The sequence below is a fragment of the Tachyglossus aculeatus genome, unplaced genomic scaffold (genome assembly GCF_015852505.1).
Source record: "Tachyglossus aculeatus isolate mTacAcu1 unplaced genomic scaffold, mTacAcu1.pri scaffold_164_arrow_ctg1, whole genome shotgun sequence".
In the NCBI taxonomy this organism is placed as follows: Eukaryota; Metazoa; Chordata; class Mammalia; order Monotremata; family Tachyglossidae; genus Tachyglossus; species Tachyglossus aculeatus.
This window is the reverse complement of record NW_024044887.1, coordinates 19,967-30,528: the sequence shown is the minus strand read 5'-3', so window position 1 is coordinate 30,528 and position 10,562 is coordinate 19,967. Positions and strand designations below refer to the sequence as shown.

The 10,562-nt window shown below is 51.2% G+C and overlaps 1 pseudogene; it reads right to left on the bottom strand.

The window, feature by feature from the left end:
* Positions 1 to 4,008: 4,008 nt before the first annotated feature.
* LOC119923251 lies at positions 4,009 to 9,190 on the bottom strand (annotated as a pseudogene).
* Positions 9,191 to 10,562: the final 1,372 nt, after the last annotated feature.

The following is a 10,562-nucleotide window of genomic DNA, read 5'->3' as shown; positions in this document are numbered from 1 at the left end:
AGCAGACCCCCACCGAGCCATGATGCTGCTGCCATGCGCAAACAGGCTGTTTTACTCATGATGAGCACATAACGCAGGGGGGAGCAGATGACGGCATAGCGGTCATAAGACATTGCAGTGAGGACATAAAACTCTGAAGCTGCAAACAGGATAACTAGGAAGAGCTGAGAGACATAACCCAGAAAGGAGATGGAACTGTCACTGCTCAAGGAGTTGACAATGGATTTGGGTACCGTTGTAGAAATGTAGCAGAGGTCTATGAAGGACAAATTCTTAAGAAAGAAGTACATGGGGGTGTGGAGACGCTGGTCGAGGGTGGTGACAGCAACGATGAGGAGACTCAATCAATCAATCAATCAATCAATCGTATTTATTGAGCGCTTACTATGTGCAGAGCACTGTACTAAGCGCTTGGGAAGTACAAATTGGCAACACATAGAGACAGTCCCTACCCAACAGTGGGCTCACAGTCTAAAAGGGGGAGACAGAGAACAGAACCAAACATACCAACAAAATAAAATAAATAGGATAGAAATGTACAAGTAAAATAAATAAATAAATAAATAAATAGAGTAATAAATATGTACAACCATATATACATATATACAGGTGCTGTGGGGAAGGGAAGGAGGTAAGATGGGGGGATGGAGAGGGGGACGAGGGGGAGAGGAGGGAAGGGGCCCAGTCTGGGAAGGCCTCCTGGAGGAGGTGAGCTCTCAGCAGGGCCTTGAAGGGAGGAAGAGAGCTAGCTTGGCGGAGGGGCAGAGGGAGGGCATTCAAGGCCCGGGGGATGACGTGGGCCGGGGGTCGACGGCGGGACAGGCGAGAACGAGGTACGGTGAGGAGATTAGCGGTGGAGGAGCGGAGGTTGCGGGCTGGGCAGTAGAAGGAGAGAAGGGAGGTGAGGTAGGAGGGGGCGAGGTGATGGACAGCCTTGAAGCCCAGGGTGAGGACTTTCTGCCTGATGCGCAGATTGATTGGTAGCCACTGGAGATTTTTGAGGAGGGGAGTAATATGCCCAGAGCGTTTCTGGACAAAGATAATCCGGGCAGCAGCATGAAGTATGGATTGAAGTGGAGAGAGACACGAGGATGGGAGATCAGAGAGAAGGCTGGTGCAGTAGTCCAGACGGGATAGGATGAGAGCTTGAATGAGCAGGGTAGCAGTTTGGATGGAGAGGAAAGGGCGGATCTTGGCAATGTTGCGGAGCTGAGACCGGCAGGTTTTGGTGACGGTTTGGATGTGAGGGGTGAATGAGAGAGCGGATTGGAGGATGACACCAAGGTTGCGGGCTTGTGAGACGGGAAGGATGGTAGTGCCATCAACAGAGATGGGAAAGTCAGGGAGAGGACAAGGTTTGGGAGGGAAGACAAGGAGCTCAGTCTTCGACATGTTGAGCTTTAGGTGGCGGGCGGACAACCAGATGGAGATGTCCTGAAGGCAGGAGGAGAAGCGAGCCTGGAGGGAGGGGGAGAGAGCGGGGCAGAGATGTAGATCTGGGTGTCATCAGCGTAGAGATGATAGTTGAAGCCGTGGGAGCGAATGAGGTCACCAAGGGAGTGAGTGTAGATTGAGAACAGAAGGGGACCAAGCACTGAACCTTGGGGAACCCCCACAGTAGGAGGATGGGAGGGGGAGGAGGAGCCTGCAAAAGAGACTGAGAAAGAACGACCGGAGAGATAAGAGGAGAACCAGGAGAGGACGGAGTCTGTGAAGCCAAGGTCAGGTAGCGTGTTGAGGAGAAGGGGGTGGTCCACAGTGTCAAAGGCAGCTGAGAGGTCGAGGAGGATTAGGACAGAATATGAGCCGTTGGATTTGGCAAGCAGGAGGTCATTGGTGACCTTTGAGAGCGCAGTTTCCGTGGAATGAAGGGGACGGAAGCCAGACTGGAGGGGGTGGAGGAGAGAGTTGTTGTTGAGGAATTCTAGGCAGCGCGTGTAGACAACTCGTTCAAGGAGTTTGGAAAGGAATGGTAGGAGGGATATGGGACGATAACTAGAAGGTGAGGTGGGGTCAAGAGAGGGTTTTTTTTAGGATGGGAGAGACATGGGCACGTTTGAAGGCAGAGGGGAAGGAACCAGTGGAGAGTGAGCGGTTGAAGATGGAAGTTAAGGAGGGGAGAAGGGATAGAGCGAGAGATTTCATAAGATGAGAGGGAATGGGGTCAGAAGCACAGGTGGCCGGAGTAGCACTTGAGAGGAGGGAGGAGAGTTCCTCTGAGGATATCGCTGGGAAGGATGGGAGAGTAGCAGAGAGTCCTCTTATTCACTGAAGAGTACAGTAATAATAATAACTGTGGCATTTGTTAAGCGCTCACTATGTGCCAAGCACTCTATAGGATTCAAGCTAATCAAGTCAGACAACAGCCTGGGCCTCTCGTGGGGCTCGCAGTCTTCACCCCATTTTCCAGGTGGGGAAACTGAACCGCAGAGAAGTGACTCGGCCAAGGTCGCAGAGCAGACAAGTGGTGGAGAGGGGATTAGAACCCAGGACCTCTGACTCTCAGGCCTGGGGACTTTCCGCTGGCTATTCTGATTCTCCGTTTGGTGAGCACTACCAGAGCTCTGTTCCAAACCCTTGGATAAAACACTAGGCTATTTCAAGGGGCTTGCAATCTTACGGGGGAGGCAGACACTCAAGGGAATTACAGACGGGAAGCAACAGAGTGTAAGGGTTTGGACATAATCCCTATGGGACTGGGGTCGGATAATAATAATGATAATAATAATGGCATTTATTAAGCCCTTACTATGTGCAAAGCACTGTTCTAAGCGCTGGGATAGATACAAGGTAATCACGGTGTCCCACGTGGGGTTCACAGACTTAATCCCCATTTTCCAGATGAGGGAACTGAGGCCCACAGAAGTGAAGTGACTTGCCCCAAGTCACACAGCTGACCAGTGGTGGAGCCGGGATTCAAACCCATAACCTCTGCCTCCAAAGCCCGGGCTCTTTCCACTGAGCCATGCTGCAAGCACTCCATCTCAATATTCCCAAGCACTGGGAATCAATTCTGGGAGAGCAGCTGGATCCTAGAGAGAAGAAGGCTGGCCACTTAATGTTAAAATATTGCGCAGAAAGTGGTCCGGGACCATATTAGCCAATCGATCAAGCAGTGGTATCTATTGAGCGCTTACCGTGTGCAGAACGCTGTACTAAACGCTTGGGACAGTACAGTAGAGCAGAGTCGGTAGACACGTTCCCTGTCCACAGGGAGCTTACGGCCTAGGGAAGGAGACAGAGATGAATATAAATAAATGAATGTGGATATGGACATCAGTGCTGTGGGGCTGAGAAAGGGGTGATTAAAGGGAGCAGATCCAAGTGCGAGGGGGACACGGAAGGGAATGGGAGAGGAGGGATTGGTCAGGGAAGGTCTCTTGGAAGAGAGCTGCCTTCAATAAGGCTGTGAAGGTGGGGAGAGTGATCTGTAGTGGACAAGAGATGGATCAGCTGAAAACGGAATGTCTTCTGATTCTGGATAAATAGCAGTTTAGTCAGGGTAGGGTTTGGAATCTGGTAAGTCAAGGGAAGGGAGATAGGGATAGCGAGGAGTGGTCAAGACTGTAAGTTTCTTGTGGGAGGGGAACGTCTCTGCCAATTCTGTTGTGTTGGCCTCTCCCAAATGCTTAGTAATAAAAATAATAATGATGATGGTATTTGCTAAGCGCTTTCTATGTGCAAAGCACTGTTCTAAGCTCTGGGGAGGTTACAAGGTGATCTGGTTGTCCCTCAGGGGGCTCAGAGGTTTAATCCCCATTTTACAGATGAGGGAACTGAGGCCCAGAGAAGTGAAGTGACTTGCCCAACGTCACACAGCTGATAGTCGGCAGAGCCAGGATTTGAACTCCTGACCTCTGACTCCAAAGCCCGGGCTCTCTACACTGAGCCACGCTGGGCACCGCACGGAGTAAGCGCTCAGTAAGTACCGCCGATTGACTGATCACCAGGGAAGGGGAAACGACAACACTTAGTTGGCGGGATTCGGAAACATTCTGGGAGCAAACGTCAGGTCAAAAAGAGGGGATCTTTATTCTGGAGGAAGTAAGCCCCCTCAGGACCCTCCCCAGGGAGGCTTTCGTGTCCCGGTTCCTCAGGCTGTAGATGAGGGGATTTAGTGCGGGGGGCACCGTGGTGTAGAAAACGGACACCAGCAAGTCTAGGGTCGAGGGGGAGTCAGACGTGGGCTTGAGGTAGGCCACGGCGCCGGTCGAGAGGAAGGTGATGACAACGACGAGGTGGGGCAGACAGGTGGAGAAGGCTTTGGCCCGGCCCTAGCAGGCCGGCATCCTCAGCACGGCCCGGAAGATGCGCACGTACGAGACGACGATGAGGACGAAGGAGATAAAAGCCAAGCCGAATGCCGTGACTATGCTGACGTCGATGACGACATGCGTTTCAGAACAGGAGATCTTCAGTAGGGAAGGGATGTCGCAGAAGAACTGCTGGACCAGGTTAGAACCACAGAAGCTCGGTTTTAACGTCCCGGCTGTGTACACCACCCCGAACAGGCCCCCGCCGAGCCAGGAGGCGGCCGCCATCTTCCCGCAGGGCCCTGGGTCCATGATGACCCCGTAGCGCAGGGGGAGGCAGATGGCTGCGTAGCGGTCGTAGGACATTGCCGTGAGGAGGGACAGCTCCGAGAAAGCAAACGAAATCACTAAAACCACCTGAACCATGCAGCCCCATAGAGAGATGGCTCTGCCATTGATCAGGGAGTTGTGGCTGGATTTGGGGACGGTGACGGAGATGAGGCAGAGGTCGAGGATGGACAGGTTCCTGAGGAAGAAGTACAACGGGGTGCGGAGGCGCCGGTCGAGCGCGGTAACGGCGACGATGAGGAGGTTCCCCGTCAGGGCCGCCAGGTAGACCAGGAGGAACAGCGCGGCCTGGACCAGCTGCAGCTCCCGGACCTCCGAGAATCTCAGCAGGAGGAATTCCCTCACCTTGGTAGTGTTTCCCATCTCCACGGATTATCTGTGGATTTCCCATGGAGGCACAGAGAGGGAGCACGTTTACAGGAAGGAATCGGAAAAATCCCCATTTTGATTTTCAACTATCAGCGTCCCTCCGTTTTGGTTTCTGAAAGTCTGCATTTTCACTTTCACAGAGACCCAGGATGGGAAGGCAATGGCTTTGGGGCATTTGAAAAGGGGCTGGGGTCCTAATATTCCACCCACCCCTTTTTCTCGCTCACATACACACACACTTTACAAAGATATTTTAATATTTTCTACCAACTCTGTTCCACTATACTCTGCCAACCCTGTTCTATTTCACTCTCCCAAGTACTTAACAATAATAATAATAATAATAATGGCATTTCTTAAGCGCTTACTTTGTGCAAAGCACTGTTCTAAGTGCTGGGGAGGATACCAGATGATCAGCTTGTCCCACATGAGGCTCACAGTCTTCATCCCCATTTTCCAGATGAGGGAACTGAGGCCCAGAGAAGTGAAGTGACTTGCCCTAAGTCACACAGCTGACAATTGGCGGATCCGGGATTTGAACCCATGACCTCTGACTCCTAAGCCCGGGCTCTTTCCACTGAGCTACGCTGCTTGGATCAATGGTATTTAGTGAGCACGTACTGTGCAGTGCACTGTACTAAGCACTCGGGACACTATAACCCTGTTGGTAGGAACTTTCCCTGCCCACATCGAGTTGTTAATAATATTAATAATAATAATAATAATAACAATAATAATAATAATAATAATAATAATAATGGCATTTATTAAGCACTCACTATGTGCCAAGCACTGTTCTAAGCGCTGGGGAGGATACCAGGTGATCAGCTTGTCCCACATGGGGCTCACAGTCTTCATCCCCATTTTCCAGATGAGGGAACTGAGGCCCAGAGAAGTGAAGTGACTTGCCCAAAGTCACACAGCTGACAATTGGCGAAGCCGAGATTTGAGCCGACGACCTCTGACTCCAAAGCCTGGGCTCTTTCCACTGAGCCACGCTGCTTCACTTGGTTCAGTGCTCTGCGTACAGTAAGTGCGCAATAAATACTGTCGATGAATCGATCATTTCTGCAAACACCTTTTGGGTGTGTGTCATAACGGCACCCTGATATTGGCATTCAATCGTACTTACTGAACGCTCACTGTGTTCAGATTGCTGTACTAAGCGCTTGGAAAGTACAATTCAGCAACAGAGAGAGACAATCCCTGCCAACACTGGGCTCACAGTCTAGAAATGAATGAATTACCCACGTTGCCTAATGTTTCTTCAACATTAATGGTGTTTCCTGAGCGCTTTCTGCGTGCAGGGCACTGTACTGAGTGCTTGGGAGAGTACAACAGAACAGAGTTAGTGGAAACGTTCCCTGCCCACAGCGAATTTACAGTCTAGCAGAGGGGATGGACACTAATAGAAATATATCAATCAATCAATCAATCAATCGTATTTGTTGAGTGCTTACTGCGTGCAAAGCACTGTACTAAGCGCTTGGGAAGTACAAGCTGGCAACATATAGAGATGGTCCCTACCCAACAGTGGGCTCACAATCTAGAAGGGCTCACAGTCTAGAAGTTAAGCGCTTACTATGTGCCAAGCACTGTTCTAAGCGCTGGGGGGGATACAAGGCGATCAGGTTGTCCCACGTGGGGCTCACAGTCTTAATCCCCATTTTACAGATGAGGTCACTGAGGCTCAGAGAAGTGAAGTGACTTGCCCAAGGTCACAAAACAGACATGGTGGAGCTGGGATTAGAACCCACCACCTCCGATTCCCAAACCCGGGCTCTTTCCATGGCGCCACGCTGCTTCTCTGATAGATTCTGTTATTCTTAGCCTCAGAGGCAATCCAGTAGGCGATCGCTCGATCGATGGTATTTACTGAGCACTTGCTGGGTGCGGAGCATTGTACTAAGCCTTGGTGGGAGTACAGGAGAACAGAATTGGAAGAAACATTCCCGGCATTCCCGGCCCTCAGAGAGCTTCGTGGCTAGTCTAGTCTCGGCACCGTGGTCCTTTGTCCTTCTCTTGGGATCCTGGCAGCTTAGTTCTGACTGGTTTCAACTAGACGTTTGGAGTCCGCGCTTCCTAAGACTCCCAACTCTCTCCTTCGGGAGGTCAGTGTCTTTTCCACAGCGGCGGATTTTCCACCCACATCCCACGCCCGGCCTCTCATCTCACACCCATCCTTGCGGTTCCATCTTCTCTGCATTCCTGGCTTTTTATCTGGCCCCTCTTTACAACCCGGCCTCGCATTCTATATCTTCCAATCTGGTCGGAGATTTGGAAGCAACGTGGACTACTGGAAAGCCTGGGAGTCAGGGATCTGGGTTCTAATCCCACTCCAAAACCTACCCTTTTGTGGGAGGTATTTGTTAAGCGGTTACTAGGTGCCAGTCACTACACTAAGCGCTGGGGTAGATACAAGCTAATTAGGTTGGCCACAGTCCCTGTTCCACAAGAGGGTCACGGTCCTAATCCCCATTTTACAGATGAGGTAACTGAGGTACAGAGGAGTGAAGTGCATGGAGCTTGAATTAGGACCCACATGCTCTGAGGCCCGTGATCTTTCCGCTAGGGCACGTTGCTTCTCACACACGAACATATCCTTCTATTATCTGTCATTCATTTTAATGTCTCCTTTTCACACTAGATTCTAAGCTTCTTAATAATAATAATGATGATGATGATGGCATTTATTGAGCGCTTACTATGTGCCAAGCACAGTTCTAAGCGCTGGGAAGGTTACAAGGCGATCAGGTTGTCCCACAGGGGGCTCACAGGCTTCACCCCCATTGTACAGATGAGGGAACTGAGGCCCAGAGAAGTGAAGTGACTTGCCCAAAGTCACACAGCTGACAATTGGCAGAGCCGGGATTCGAACCCATGACCTCTGACTCCAGAGCCCGGGCTCTTTCCACTGAGCCATGCTGCCCTTCTTCAGGGCAGGCTTTGTGTCTATCCACTAGAGGAACAGCGTGGCTAAAAGGAAAGAGCCCGGGGTTGTGGATTCTAATTCCGGCTCCGTTACTGCTGCCACGTAGCAGTCTGAATCAGGATGAAGCCAGCATCCCTCCTTTCACGGGCCGCATAAGAACATATTCTCATCCCTCCCTCCACGCCTAGACCGTGAAGACCCAAACGGGGAATCTAAATTGGGGCTCATGGCATGAATTGTAGCAGTCCAGTTCTCTGTACCGTCTGTACTTCCCAAGCGCTTAGTACAGTGCTCTGCACACATTACGCGCTCAATAAATACGATTGAATGAATGAAAGAATGAATGAGAAACATTCCCTGTTCATAATCAATCAATAGTACTTATTGAGCTCTTACTGGGTGCAGAGCACTGTACTAAGCTCTTTAGAGAGTACACTACAACAGAGTTGGCAGACCTGGTATATATGTTTGTACAGATTTATTACTCTATTTATTTATTTTACTTGTACATATTTATTCTATTTATTTTATTTTGTTAATATGTTTTGTTTTGTTGTCTGTCTCCCCCTTCTAGACTGTGAACCTTGGGTAGGGACCGTCTCTATATGTTGCCAACTTGTACTTCCCAAGCGCTTAGTACAGTGCTCTGCACACAGTAAGTGCTCAATAAATACGATTGAATGAATGAATGAATGAATGAATGAATAGAAGAGCAGCGTGGCTAAATGGAAAGAGCCCGGGGTTGTGGATTCTAATCCCGGCTCCGTCACTGCTGCCACGCAGCAGTCTGAAGCAGGATGAAGCCAGCATCCCTCCTTTCACGGGCCGCATAAGAACATATTCTCATCACTCCCTTCGTGCATAGGCCGTGAAGACCCAAACGGGGAATCTAATTTGGGGCTCGGCATGAATTGTAGCATTCCAGTTCTCTGTACCCAGTAAGAGCTCAGTAACTACGATGGATGGATTGAGCCATTGACTTTGGCTCACCGGGGCGGTCCAGCGTTGGAGATGCTGAGTTCCTCCTCCTCGTCTCTATATGCGGGTCTGTGGCCGGGACGGGAAAGAGCCCGACATTAAACCAGCGCTCCGGGCTCCTCGGAGACAGCAACCCCCGTTCCGGCGGGACGCGGGGAGGGGGTTCCCCAGGAGGACCCGCCCCGGGATCGCCCCGAGAGACTCGTTATCTGGAAGACTTTGGAGTCCCAGAGGAGACGTTGTCTCCGACGTTCAGCAGGGCTCAGACTGTCCCAGTAATTTTATGTCCCTCACTCACGAGAATGGCCATGGTCACCAATTCATTCAAATGTCGCCGTTTAGTGCTTGCTGAGAGTAAAGCACTGTAGTAAGCGCTTGGGAGCGAACAATACAACAATAAACGGACATAGTCACCGCTCCCACTGAATGTATAACGTAGAGAAATTCCGATAACCAGCAAAACTCTGGCAAACTGCCTAGTTATGCGATCTTCCTCTGAGCTCTCACTCTCCCCACCTTCATAGCCTTATGTGGATCCTCTCCAAGAGGCCTTTCCTGACTGAGCCCTAATTTAATGATAATAATAATAATAATAATGGTATTTGTTAAGCGCTTATTGTGTGCAAAGCACCGTTCTAAGCGTTGGAGATTTCCTCTTCTCCGACTCCCTTCCGCATCACCCTGGTACTTGGATTTGCCCCCTTTATTCACCCCACCCTCTGCCCCACAGCACTTATATCCAAATCCTCAATTAATTTATTTATATTAACATCCGTCTCCCCCCACTAGATATAAACTCACTGTGGGCCTCGCTCCGCGCGGCCTTGCTGCTCCCGGAAGTATTCTCTCCTCAGAGCGCCGCCATAGACGCCTGGGACTCCGTCCCCTAGAGGCCCGCCCGCCCGCCCGCCATCACACCGGGCGGCCTTGCTGCTCCCGGAAGGATCCTCTCCTCAGAGCGCCGCCATAAACGCCCGGGACTCCGTTACCGAGAGGCCCGCCCGCCATCACAGCGCCCCCACGGACGCCCCCCTGCTTCCACTCTCCCCCACTTAGGAGGCCTTCCTTAAAGTGCCCCTCATCCCCCCCTTCCCGGTCCGGTCCTGACTGACACTCCCCCCGTCCCCAGGTAAAAAGCCCTTGTTAGCAACATGTTACATTAACGACAACCTCATGGGCACCTCCTCTGCCCTCCCATGCTAGTTGACTGTTCGCTCCTCTCCCCAGGTATCTCTGCTCCCTGACCCACCTTAACTGGCCCACGCTAATCCAGCACTTAATAGTTTGTATCTGCTCTCTGTGACATCGTTATCTGCCAATTCTATTGTTGCCATAGCATATTGATTGTTTAACTACACCCTGTGATGCCATCGCCTACTTTTATCATTGCTACTGTTTTATTGCTTCTGCATCTCAATTGTTAACCTCCCGCTGTACTGTCACTCACCCTGCTGACCTCACCATGAACTTTCAGTTCCCTTGCTCCCAACTGCCATTCCCATTCCTCACCTTCCCCTTCCCCTTCCCCTCTCCCACTCAGCTTTTTCCCTCCCTCTCACCCACCAAGACGACTCCCCCTCACCCCCTCCCAAGGATTCCTCTGAAGCAGCGCCAGTCCTCCGCTCCTCCCTCCCGGCCCCCTCCCTCCCCTTCTCCCCGCCCCCACCCCAACCCAGTTCTCC